We start from the raw sequence: 12,015 nt of genomic DNA on the forward strand, positions 1-12,015 counted from the left end.
AATATTTAAAGTGCTTTACACCTGGTTGATTTATACAGACTCTGAATATATCTTTTAGAATATTTCTCCAAAGCTTTATTTTCCCTTTTATAGTCACTAAATTCGGTGCCTGAATCAAGCTCATAAATAACATAAATTATTGGTTAGTACAGTTGCTAGAGCACTTTTTGCATGCTAAAATCTTAATCATAACCTTTATAATGTATAAATTGACAGAGTGAAAGGGCTAACAGGTTTTTTTTAACCTCAACCAATTTTTAGTAATTAGTTATTCTGAAATTTCCTAAACTGGTTATAGAAGACAATAAATTTGCAAGTTTTTAGCAATGGCACAGCATGATTCCTATTGAGGATCTGAAAGAATATAACATGTACACAAAGAAAACTGAGTTTGTAGCAAAAAAATTTTTACAGAAATGGAAAAATATATTTTTATAAGCTTCACAGGCTCAGTTTCACTGATATAAAAAAATCTCACTGATGTTATTTCTCTGAAACTGAGATGTATCAAAAGAAATAGTGAAAGTTTATAGGATAAGTGATTATTTTCATTTAAAAGGCTGTCTTATGCTACTTTCCATCTTAGGAATTTCGAAGTCTTTATCATGTGAACTGACTTGCTGAATACATTTTGTATGCATTCAACCTGATTTGAAACAAAAGAAAAAAGTGAAATCTGGGGTTAATCAATTAGTTAATTTGAAAAGTAATATTATTAATTAATTCAACAACATTCACTGAGCATTATGCCCAGCACTGTAACAATTCCTGGAAATAAACCAACAGTCCAGTGAGATACCCTGTTCGTCCTCCAGTGGGTAAGTCTAAATACAATAAAACCTAAAGATCTGGATAGGAAAAAAGAGAAACGTAAAACTCAGAGATCCCGGTAGAGAGACAAGGAAGAAGAAAGGAGTTCAGAGAGAACTTCCCAAAGGCAGCGCATACTGAGATACACTGTATAAGTGCAAATATAAATGAATCCCTCATCATTCCGATGAGACATATACACATATGCATACAATCATGTAAAAAATATATTTAAATATCATATATATATATTTTGAAATATTTCTTTATTCCATTCACATTTAATGAAATAATCTTATTAAAGATGCTTCAAAGCCAACTCCAACATCAATGTCCTCCCATCACCCTGACCCCTTTTCTGCATCCTCTAACACAATGCTCTAGAGTACATATTCACCATTCACCACTTCAGTATGCTACTTGCAAAACAGCCCATTTTCTGAATCTGTATTTGACATTTTTTTTTTTAACACCTACAGCACCTGGTCTTCCTAAGGTGGTCTCCCATCCAAGCACTAACCAGGCCCGACCCTGCTTAGCTTCCGAGATCAGACGAAAATCAGGTGTGTTGAGGGTGGCATGGCCATAGACCGTATTTGGCCTTACTATTAAAAAATTATCCTGTTGGCATACATTCATGATCTCACAAAAGAACTCCTACTGATAATTCGTTTAAAAGGAATCTTGAAAAGACTTGTTTTCAGTGACATTTGATAATTTAAATATCGATGTATGAGATAACTGTTATCTATATTTTTGGGTAGAGCACTGCTAAATCAGCATTTTCCAGAGTTAAGGAGTACTTAAAAACATTCATAGTGTCAAATTTGGGGGTAATATTAATTTGAGCTTTTTGGAAACTTTATTTGCTGATATGCAGTGTCAACTTACATAGAAAAAATAACAGGTGGCATTTCTCTTCCAAAGTCCCTCAAGAAATTAAAAACTAGAACTACCTTATGACCTAGCAATTCCACTTCTGGATATTTATATAAAGAAATCCAAAACGCTAATTCAAAAAGACATATGCACCCCTATTTTCACTGCAGCAGTATTTACAGTAGCCAAGATATGGAAGCAACCTAAGTGCCCACCAACAGATGACTGGATAAAGAAGTTGTGATACATATATAAAATGGAATATTACTTAGCCATAAAAAATGAAATCTTACCATTTGTGACAACATGGATAGACCTAGAGAGTATTATGCTAAGCAAAATAAGTCAGAGAGACAAATACCATACGATCTCACTTATATATGGAACTTAAAGAATAAAGCAAACAAACAAACAAACAAACAAACAAAACAAAATAAAATAGAAACAGACTCATAGATATAGAGAATAAGCTGATGGTTACCAGATAGGAGGGGGCTTGGAGGACTGGGTGAGGAAGGGGAAGGGATTAAGTAGTACAGATTGGTAGTTATAAAACAGACACGGGGATGTAAAGTACAGCATAGGAAACATAGACAATAATACTATAATAACTATGTATAGTGCCAGATGGGTACTAGAACTATTGGGCGGATCACTTCATAAATTATATAAATGTCTAACTACCATGCTGTACTCTTAAAACTAATATAAAATAATATTGAATGTCAATTATAATTTAAAAATTAAAAAAATGAAAACTACAAACGTTTTTATTTTATTCTGTTTTGTTGTGAAGCATTTTATGAGTGAGGCTGTGTGACACATGTTACAGTAAAGAAAGCCGTGCTTTATATCTGCTGATACAAATCAGGGACAGTAAGCACTGTAAAGTGTAACATGTGTAGTGACAGGACATAAAACTAGAAAGGTCCTTGGGGCTCTTGTACACAATGCCAAGGATTTGGAACTGTGTGGAACTGGAACTTAGGTATAAGAGGTGGTGGAAGTGGGGCTGGGGATTTCTATGACATATAATAGATGCACGTGGTCATTATTCAGGCAATATTGAGGAGTTACACTAATAAGATTAGGTTGAGTAATCCATTAGAAACATATGTCTAAATCTATCGAGTTTGAATCCGTTTAACATTTTATCTCAAAATGATTTATATATTTTGGACTAAGCAAGCAGAATGCCTTGCTTTTAAATAGTCACACAATGCAATTGCCATTCTGGAATCACGGATGAAGCCACAGCTATACAGTGACATTCTGTGATATTTTTAAATAAGTATATATACACATTCTAATACAGATTGCTGGCTTTTAAACACTTTTCTTTCCTTGAATGGTGGAAGGACTAACATGAACATTAAAAGAATTCTCACAACTAAATTTGCTTAAGAGGATGAGGTAACTTCTCTGCCTGCGAATGCAGAGTTGCAGTATGAAATATTTAAGTGCTTCACTGGGGAAAAAGAGAAAGTAGGAGAGTTATTTTCATTGCTCAAGTTCTGAGAATGTGTTAACTATTTAGCGGTCCCTTTCCCTTTCTTTTTTACTTCCCTGTTTTCCTCTCACATGTTCTTAATTTCTTTTCTTACTCATTTTTCAAATCCAACGTACAGGTGAGTACAGAAAGAGGTGTCATACTAAAGAAAGATATTTCCACATTTGCAGTCTAACTACTGCAGAAATCAAAGACATTTCTTTGTTAGATTATATTCCAGACTTTAGTTCCGTGCCATTTATTCCATTCTGCTTATAGTCTCATCACTCTTGAAATTGCTCTTATAAAGGTCACGTTGACAAAATCCAATGGACGTGTCTATGACCTCAATATCAGAGCAGTACAGTAGTCCCCCCTTTATCCCTGGATTTGTTTTCCACAATTTTAGTTACCTGTGGTCAAGCACAGTCTGAAAATATTAAATGGAAAATTCCAGAAAAGAACAATTCATATGTTTTAAATTGTGCCCTGGTCTGAGTAGCATGAGGAAATCTCACGCCGTCCAGCTCTGTCCCATCTGGGATCATCTCTTTGTCCTGCATCTCCATGCTGTATACTCTTCCCTCCTTCAGTCACTTAGTAGCCATCTCGGTGATCAGATCGACTGTCACAGTATTTTAGTGCTTATGTTTCAAGTCACTCTTATTTTACTTAATCATGACCCCGAAGCACAAGAGTAGTGATGCAGAAAATTTGTATATGCCAAAGAGAAGTCGGAAAATGCTTCCTTAAATGAAAAGTTATATATATATAAGAAAAAAACAATATATCTAGGGTTCGGCATTGTGTGTGGTTTTAGGCATCCACAGGGGGTCTTGGTATGTATCCTCCACGGGTAAGGGGGTAATTACTGTATTAAGTTGATCACATCTACTGGCTTCTACGACATTGCCCCCCAGTGCTTTTCCTTGAACCTAAACGACCACTCCTCCATCTCAATTTCTTTGGCTGATTCTACCTTCTATAAACAACCGTCAAAATCTTTATAAGTCCTAGTAGTTTTATCTTGCAAGATTTACAGTTCTGAATCTCCTTTGATTTATCTCTCTCTTTGATGGGTCCTTAACACTCCTGAGCATCAACTGAGCTTTGAGTCCCTTACCTGACTGGCCTCCCGCCTACTGACAAATTCCTATTTTGATGTTTGGCACAGTTTAACTACCCAGTGCCTGCATTTACATCATTAGGGGAAAAACTCTCATTATTTGTTTTTATCTATTTTTGACATGGTTTACATATAGAATGAAACAAACTTTTTCACACAGTATAAAAAATATTTGGGATACAATTTGAGTGGAAAATAGTGAAAAATGTTTTGTAAGAAGACATATTCCAGTTCCTTTCTCTTCACGTCCCTCTGAGGCTCCCACGTGGTGAGTTGAGGGGCCTTCTTTCGGGCCTTCTATATATCTCATGGGGGTCACTGGCTTACGAAGTGGTCTCCTGGCTTCTTTGAGATACAAACAATAAATGAATATATCTAAAGTTCAACAGTTTTTCCAGTCATTAGCTATTGTGTAATCAACCACTCTAAAACGTAGTGGCTTAAAACATTTAGTTTGCTCACAAATCTGTGGAGTAGGCAGGGCTTGGCAGGGACATCCTGTCACTGTTCCATGCGGCTGGCGCAGCTCGAAGGCTGGGGCCTGGCACCATCTGAAGACACATTCCTCATACGTCTGGTGCCTGGGCTTGCAAAAGCCAAAAGCTAAGGGCTGGACCGATGAGGCTCCTACGGCTTCTCTCTCTACTCTTTGTGGCCTCTCCACAAAGTCTCTCCAGCATGGTAGCTTCAAGGTAGCTAGACTTCTTATATGTCAGTTAGTCCCATGGTTCCCAAGACTGTGTCCCAAGGGAGTCTTACAAAAGCCATATCTCTTTCTAGCTTCAGAAGTCACATAGCATCACTTCTACTTCATTCTTTTCATGGAGGCAGACACAAACTCCTCCCTGCCCACTGCCCCAGGTTCAAGGGGAGTGGAAAGAGACTCCACCTCTTGATGAGGATGGATCAAGATTCTAGTCATTTTAGCAAAATATAATCTGCCATATATTTGTAGCTGAATAACTTTTTTTCTCTTGGTCCAAATAAAGTCATTGCCACATATAGTCGTATTATGCTGAATATGGTATGTAAATGCTTATTGTCTTATAAATGGGTATTTTGTTTGGGAAAACTGATTAGATAAATATTGCAATGTAGTCCGGATTGACACAAAATACTATCCAGGACCACAAAATAAATATCTTAGAAGTAGAGGCATCTAAAGCAATCCAAGAGATATAAAATGATGATGATTTTAGTTTGAAAAGAATATATTTGAAAAGGCTACCTACCCTTTTAAAGCTCTAAATGGACATATTCTTTTCAACAATTGCAGAAGTAGCCAGAACGCTAAAAGCACTCTTCAAATACAAAGTATACGATCTAGAAAATGTATCATTTTTATGTCATTTATATTTCATGTTTAATTTAAACCTCAATCAATCACCCTTTCCTAATTTGAGCTATCCATTTCCCCCTCTCTATATCAAGGTCTTCGTTTAAAATATAACCCTTTTTTTTATAATAGATGATTTTTCTGAGTAAAATAACTTCAATTATAAGACTAAAGGAAGGAAGTTTGAAGTTAAACGCTTCAAATAATTCCAGTCTACGGCCATGCCATCCTGAACAAGCCTGATCCCGTCTGATCTCAGAAGCTAAGCAGGATCGGGCCTGGTTAGTACTTGGATGGGAGACCACCTAGGAAGACCAGGTGCTGTTAAGTGTAAAAAAATAAGAAGAAGAAGAGATTGTAAGCTGACAAGGTCCTTGTAATTTGTGAGGTCAACCGAGGGTTGCCTCGCCTTAAAAAAAAAAAAAAGAAAAGAAAAGAAAAGAAAAGAATTCCATATTAAGTACCTAAGAACAGGAAATAAAGGTTGCTGACACAACAGAGCAGAAGAAAAAATATCAAAGAAGAATTTTGTTTAAAAATTACTCACCCCCTGATGATATCTGCATTAAGTTGTAATTTATCAACTGTGACTCTCCACTATCAAAACAATCAACTGAAAAATAAATCATTTTATCACAGCATCATCTTAGGAGAATCACCTCTAAAAAGTTAGCAAAAGAGCTGCCTTGGATTATCTTCTTCAAATAAATACCTCAAATAAAAGTGGCAGAAGCCCTTTCCCTTTCTCTTTGCTGAGCACATACTCAAATGCACATCTATTTCTCACTGCTCACTGGCTTGCTTTCTCTGCTGCTTACACAGCTAAGAGCATTCAGTCTTCTTTCTCTATAATGTCTGATTTAATCTTGAGAGAGTCTTTCTTGGTATCCAATAAAACATAGAATGGAGTGTAGATGGTATCATGATAAGAGGCTTCTATCTGCTGGAAAGCACAAAGCAGAGAAATGTTTTAAATAGAGAGAGATATGAGAAGACATACATTTGCTCCCTTTGATAACTCAACCAATTAAATCTAGAGATCACAGTCTCTCATGCATTAAAACAAACATTTACACCTTCTTTTTATCTCAGCCAGTCTTCTGAAGTGGGGAGGGTGCCTAATGATGCAAAAATGTGTCCTCAGCTGGGTACAATTAATGCATCAGAGGCCTCTATCTTTAAAGCTGCCCACACACTAACCTGAGTCCGAGGCAGACTCTGCTGCTCCAGGAAACAGGTTAGCTAAGCATCTGCTCAGAAGACTCATCTTATCTCCTGTGTGGGGTCCTAGGGGGAATGGTGGACGTTTAGGAGGAGAGAGTATGAGGAAGGCCACTTTAGCCTTTTGACAACTTAGCTCTAGTAGATATAAAATTGTATCATGTGATACCTTAATTTTAATTTCCCTAATGCAGCTGATGATTCCAACATTTGAAGGGGGTCTAAATCCGTTATGTGCTCTTACTTCTGTTTCTATCTTATTGCAGCTTGTTTCCTTGTGTGGTTATAAGGTTATATGTGGTTGAAGGTAATGATAGGAATCTCAAAGACCAAAACATGAATTCAGAGGCCAAAAAAACTAAGCTAGGATATTTTCTCCTCCTTCGAGGATGTTTGCTTAACATGGAGTCCCAGATTGTACCCCTCTACCTTATGGAGGACTCAAGAGTCAAACTCCTATTCTAAGCACTGTATAATTATACACTTAGAGTTTATTTCAGCTCACTGCTCCCCTTTTTCACTCTCCTCCCCATTGAAAACCCCCTCATTTTTTGTTAAGTCAGCAATGCATTAAATAACCTATTTGTTGCGAAATATTATAGACCGTTGTAAAAGGGGAAGAAAATCTATGAATGCATAATATATTTCTTAAAGATCATTTTCCCCATTTCTACATTAGAAGCAAATAACAGAGAAGGATACAGAGAAATAATATAATTTACAGTAAAGTGTTTCAAAATGGTTCCAGTACCTAGAGAGTGACTCATGCATCTCTTTGGCCAAAAGGTGGCAGCAGCGATTATCTCACTATGATGTTTTAAGTCCCTACAGCGAGGTTTCCTCTTTCTGCTGATGCCAATAGGCAGCAACAATTCTGTCATATCCCCCAGAAGTTACTGCTGTTGTTCATGCCTGCCAAAGGCAGTGTTTCAGCCGTTGGTGCCTGCTGATGCTTCTGTCATGTTGGCTAATGCCTGGTTTTGAGAGCGATTATGTCTGAGATGAGAATATCTCCTGTCATTGGCAAAGCCACTAACACACCAATATCATCCTTTGGAAGACATTTCATTTCTTCAGGAGAATCAAAAACTGCTAGAGCAATGCATCTGTTATTTTTTTTATTAATTCAATTTTGGTTTTCCATTTGTTCTCTGATTACTAGGACTTATGCTAGGACTTAGTCAAGAGTTCGAGAGGTTGGCAAAGAGCACAATTTAAGTGGCATATTAACCTCTCCTTGTAAGAGCTCTCTTTGCCTTGAGCTTATTATGTATGCTTTTTTTCTCTTCTCATTGTATTCTCTCACCAAAAAGCTAGTTGATAAGCCTACTATCCTTTAGATATGCACAGATATGAGAAAATCTAAGAGTCATTAAAGCTTTGACTCAAGTATCACCCTATGTGCACATGAATGCCCTTCTAGTTCATACATGAATGCCAGTATGCGTGCAGTATACTACATGGTTTTTCAGAAAGGTATACCAAACTCCATTAGACTATATTGCATTGCAAGTTCATTGCTCCAATTTATACTGTTAAAGGCATTCACAGCTTTAAATAAAACCTGTACTGAATTCCAAAGGTGTCTTTGAAATTCCATTAAATAGATAGCCTCTTATTTCAAATTTTCTTCTAAAATTTCATTTCTGTTTTTTAAAAATTACCATGAACATATATACAGGAAGCACCATACCACCTGGTTTTATAGCATATAATTATGATGTGTACTTGTATATATACAGCCCATAAAGTTGTTGTAAAACCCAATTACCCATATTAAATTTTATGAGCAATTGAGAACTTTTTTAATTAATTAAAGCAATTTAATAGCTCTTTAAAATTGTTTCATTTGTTGAGAAAAATAAATTTAGCTTCCCTACTTTACTGAAAATGAGGATCACATGTACGTATAAAATAATTTAAATTGGGGATATTGAAATACACGAATTTTAGTATACTTCAATGTATTGAACTAATGTAGATTTGACAAATAAAGAACAGTTTTTACTGCTTCAATAAACAGCACAATCATGGAAGTTTTATCTTTTAAAGTAGCAAGTTAGTAGTAATTAAAAATGTGCATTAGATGAATAATAGAGTTCCTTTTGAGAAAGGGTCTTCATATGTAACACTTGCTTAGATGCTAATGTACAAATCTCCTTCAGGATTTTCAGATAAGGCAGTATAAATAGCACACACACTCTCATCCTAAAATAAAAAAGCAAAACTCATGCAGCTTCACGAAGGGAAACCATTCCAAAGCAAAAGATTAACATTAAATATGGGGAAAGAAAAATGATAATTTCAAGGTTTCCAATAGAATATACATGACAGTGGCTACACAACAGGATGACAAGGGCATTAAACAGTAATTATTTTCGTGATATCGTCTTTTTTAATAAAAATTCGATTTTGTTAACTTTTGTGTTTTCAAAATGTCCTTTCCTTTTGGTTTACTTTTTTTTTTTTTTTTTTTTTTTTTTTTTTTTTGCTACTCTGCACCTGCAGAAGCCGCCCACTGTCCTAGGCTTCAAGGCTCACCCAAGGCCCTCCTATTTGTCTGGCTTGGTCCATGCCACTGACTGCCAGCCACGGCCAGGTGTAGGCCCAGTGCTCCAGCACCATCCGCTTTCAGGACTAGTTGATTTGGGAGCGGAGTTGTTACATACTTCTTAGCAGATTCCAACTTCCATGGCCACTGTCCTGTGTTTACATTCTTATTAGCTAGTTTATTTTTCATCTTAATGTAGTAAATGGATTATATATAATAATCTACATACATATATATTTAAAAATTAATAATGTTAATTTAAGGAGGGAAAATCCAAAGATAAAAACACACTAAAAGCAAGAGAATTAGGGTTTTTTTTTTAAATGAGCTTTTAAATTTTCTTCTGTATTTTACCACTACAGGCTATGGGCTGCTCATTGGGCTAGAGGGTAGATGAACATCCTGTAAGCTCTAACCTATTTCTTACACATTTCCACTGTGTCCACTAAGGCATTTATATCCTCAACCAATTTTTCTCAAATTGGTTTTATACTCCATTGAATTATATATTAATAATCATGCAGTTAGGACTTTCTCATGTGTAGAATATTTTCTTTCTCCCTTTAAAGGTTTTTTTTTTTTTTTTTGAGTCAAGTAGGTTTTGAATATTCAGGCATCTGCATAAGAGTTATTTCTTCCTTTCATTCCCAGTTAATTGAGTTAACCTCCTTGCAGTAAGATCCGAGGAGATCTAAGAACTCTCTACACCCCTACTTGTAAATATAATAAAAATTCTAGTCTGTGGAATGTATTTTTGAATTGTTAAACCTCTGTCTGGAACACCAGTTGGTATCATTACAGCCTACAAAGAATTTGCAAAGAATAAGACAAATGCGCTGGAATAGTTAATATCACAAAGCTCTCTGGACAAAAGATAAATGGTTGTAACAATGAAATCATTTTTTCCTGTCTTTTCAGACAAAATACTTTATAAACCCAACCACACCTCCTGCAACTGGGAATATTGTAGTGGAAAGGAAAATGAATTGGTGAAGAGAAAAGGTCAGGTCCAGCTTAAAAAATCATTTTGAAAGCTTTTTCTTTGAGATTTACTTGATCTGGGAACTAGCATCTTCTATGTACAATGGATCCTAACATCCTATTTACCAAATGGTCTCCATTTTTAACATACATGATTTCTGGAGTCTAGGATTTATGGCTAGGGGTGGGGACTTACTGCAGGTACAGCAGGAGTTGTCCCGCTTTCTATTCACAAAATTCCTCCCCGGCCATTTTTCAACATGATTTTTTTCTGGGGCTAATAGGTGATGAAAAGAAGCTGCTCATAATATAACTCTGCAGTAACAGGGCTTGTTCTCTGTGCCTAACAGCAGTTCTGGGATTAGGAGACTATGCCAATCTGCAAAATATTCCCTGAAAATGATCCCCTGGCTTTAATATTAAAGTGTCACATGAGGATATACATTAGTCTCTATGCACATAGGTTTCCCCACGCACACCTGATTTTTTTTTTTCATGGTAAAATACACATAAAATTTACAATTTCAACCATTTTAAGTGTACAACTTAGGGGCATTAAGTTCATTCACAATGTTGTGCAACCATCACCACCATCCACTTCCAGAACTTTATCATTCCGAACAGAAACTACTTACCCAATAAAGAATAATTGCCATTCTCTCCTCCTGCCAGCCTCTGGCAACCATCATTTACTTTCTATCTGTATGAATTTGCCTATCCCAGATACCTCGTACAAGCAGAACCATACAATAATCGTCTTTCTGTATCTAGCTTATTTCACTTAGCATAACGATTTTAACTTTCATCCATGTTGTAGCATATATCAGAATTTTATTCCTTTTTAAAAGATACACATATACGCACATGCATACAATACACACACACACATTTTGTTTATCCATTCATCTTTCAATGGACATTTGGCTTATTTCCACTTTTCGGCCACTGTGAATAATGTTGCTATGAACATTGTGTACAAACATCTGTTTGAGTTCCTGCTTTCAATTATTTGGGGTATAAATTGCTGGATCATATGGTAATTCTATGTTTAACTTCTTGAGCAACTATCACACTGTTTTCCCTAGTGGCTGCAGCATTTTACATTCCCATCAGCAATGCACAAGTGTTCCAATTTCTCCACATCCTCAACAAAACTTGTTAATTGTCGTTATTTTTATAATAGCCATCTTAGTATATTTGATGTGATGTGTACACAGTTTTTGAACTTTCTCACAGTTTATAGGGTTTATAAAGTTTTAATACTAAGGTATGTATTACTTTTCTCCCTCAAGTTACCTCATGAAACACCTACTATTTCTTGAATACCCATTTTATTAATATTTGGTAATTGAATGTTACCTCATTTGGGGTCACATTCCCTTCATATTACCTTAAGGATAATAAAGTAACTCAAGACAATTTTCACACATTGATTTGAATAGGAAAATATGTTCCATTCCATATGTTCCATTCCAGGCAGGGAAGAGAGAATTTACGAACTATGAGGAAAATCACGGAGACAGAGCTAAATAAGACACCTAGAAAAAATATACAACTATCACTATGCCTTTATACCTAATATTTTAATGTCACAACTACTAAAAGAATAAATGTAATAGTAA

General features: G+C 35.8%; 1 non-coding gene and 1 pseudogene across 1 annotated transcript; one reads left to right on the forward strand and one right to left on the reverse strand.

Moving 5' to 3' along the window:
* Positions 1-1,280: 1,280 nt before the first annotated feature.
* Positions 1,281-1,401, reverse strand: LOC111734198 (annotated as a pseudogene).
* Positions 1,402-5,851: 4,450 nt separating this feature from the next.
* Positions 5,852-5,970, forward strand: LOC111734196. Its single transcript, XR_002778361.1, has one exon. It is a non-coding gene; the product is annotated as a 5S ribosomal RNA (ribosomal RNA).
* The last annotated feature ends 6,045 nt before the right edge of the window (positions 5,971-12,015 follow it).

The sequence above is a fragment of the Pteropus vampyrus genome, unplaced genomic scaffold, assembly GCF_000151845.1.
Source record: "Pteropus vampyrus isolate Shadow unplaced genomic scaffold, Pvam_2.0 Scaffold861, whole genome shotgun sequence".
Taxonomy (NCBI): domain Eukaryota; kingdom Metazoa; phylum Chordata; class Mammalia; order Chiroptera; family Pteropodidae; genus Pteropus; species Pteropus vampyrus.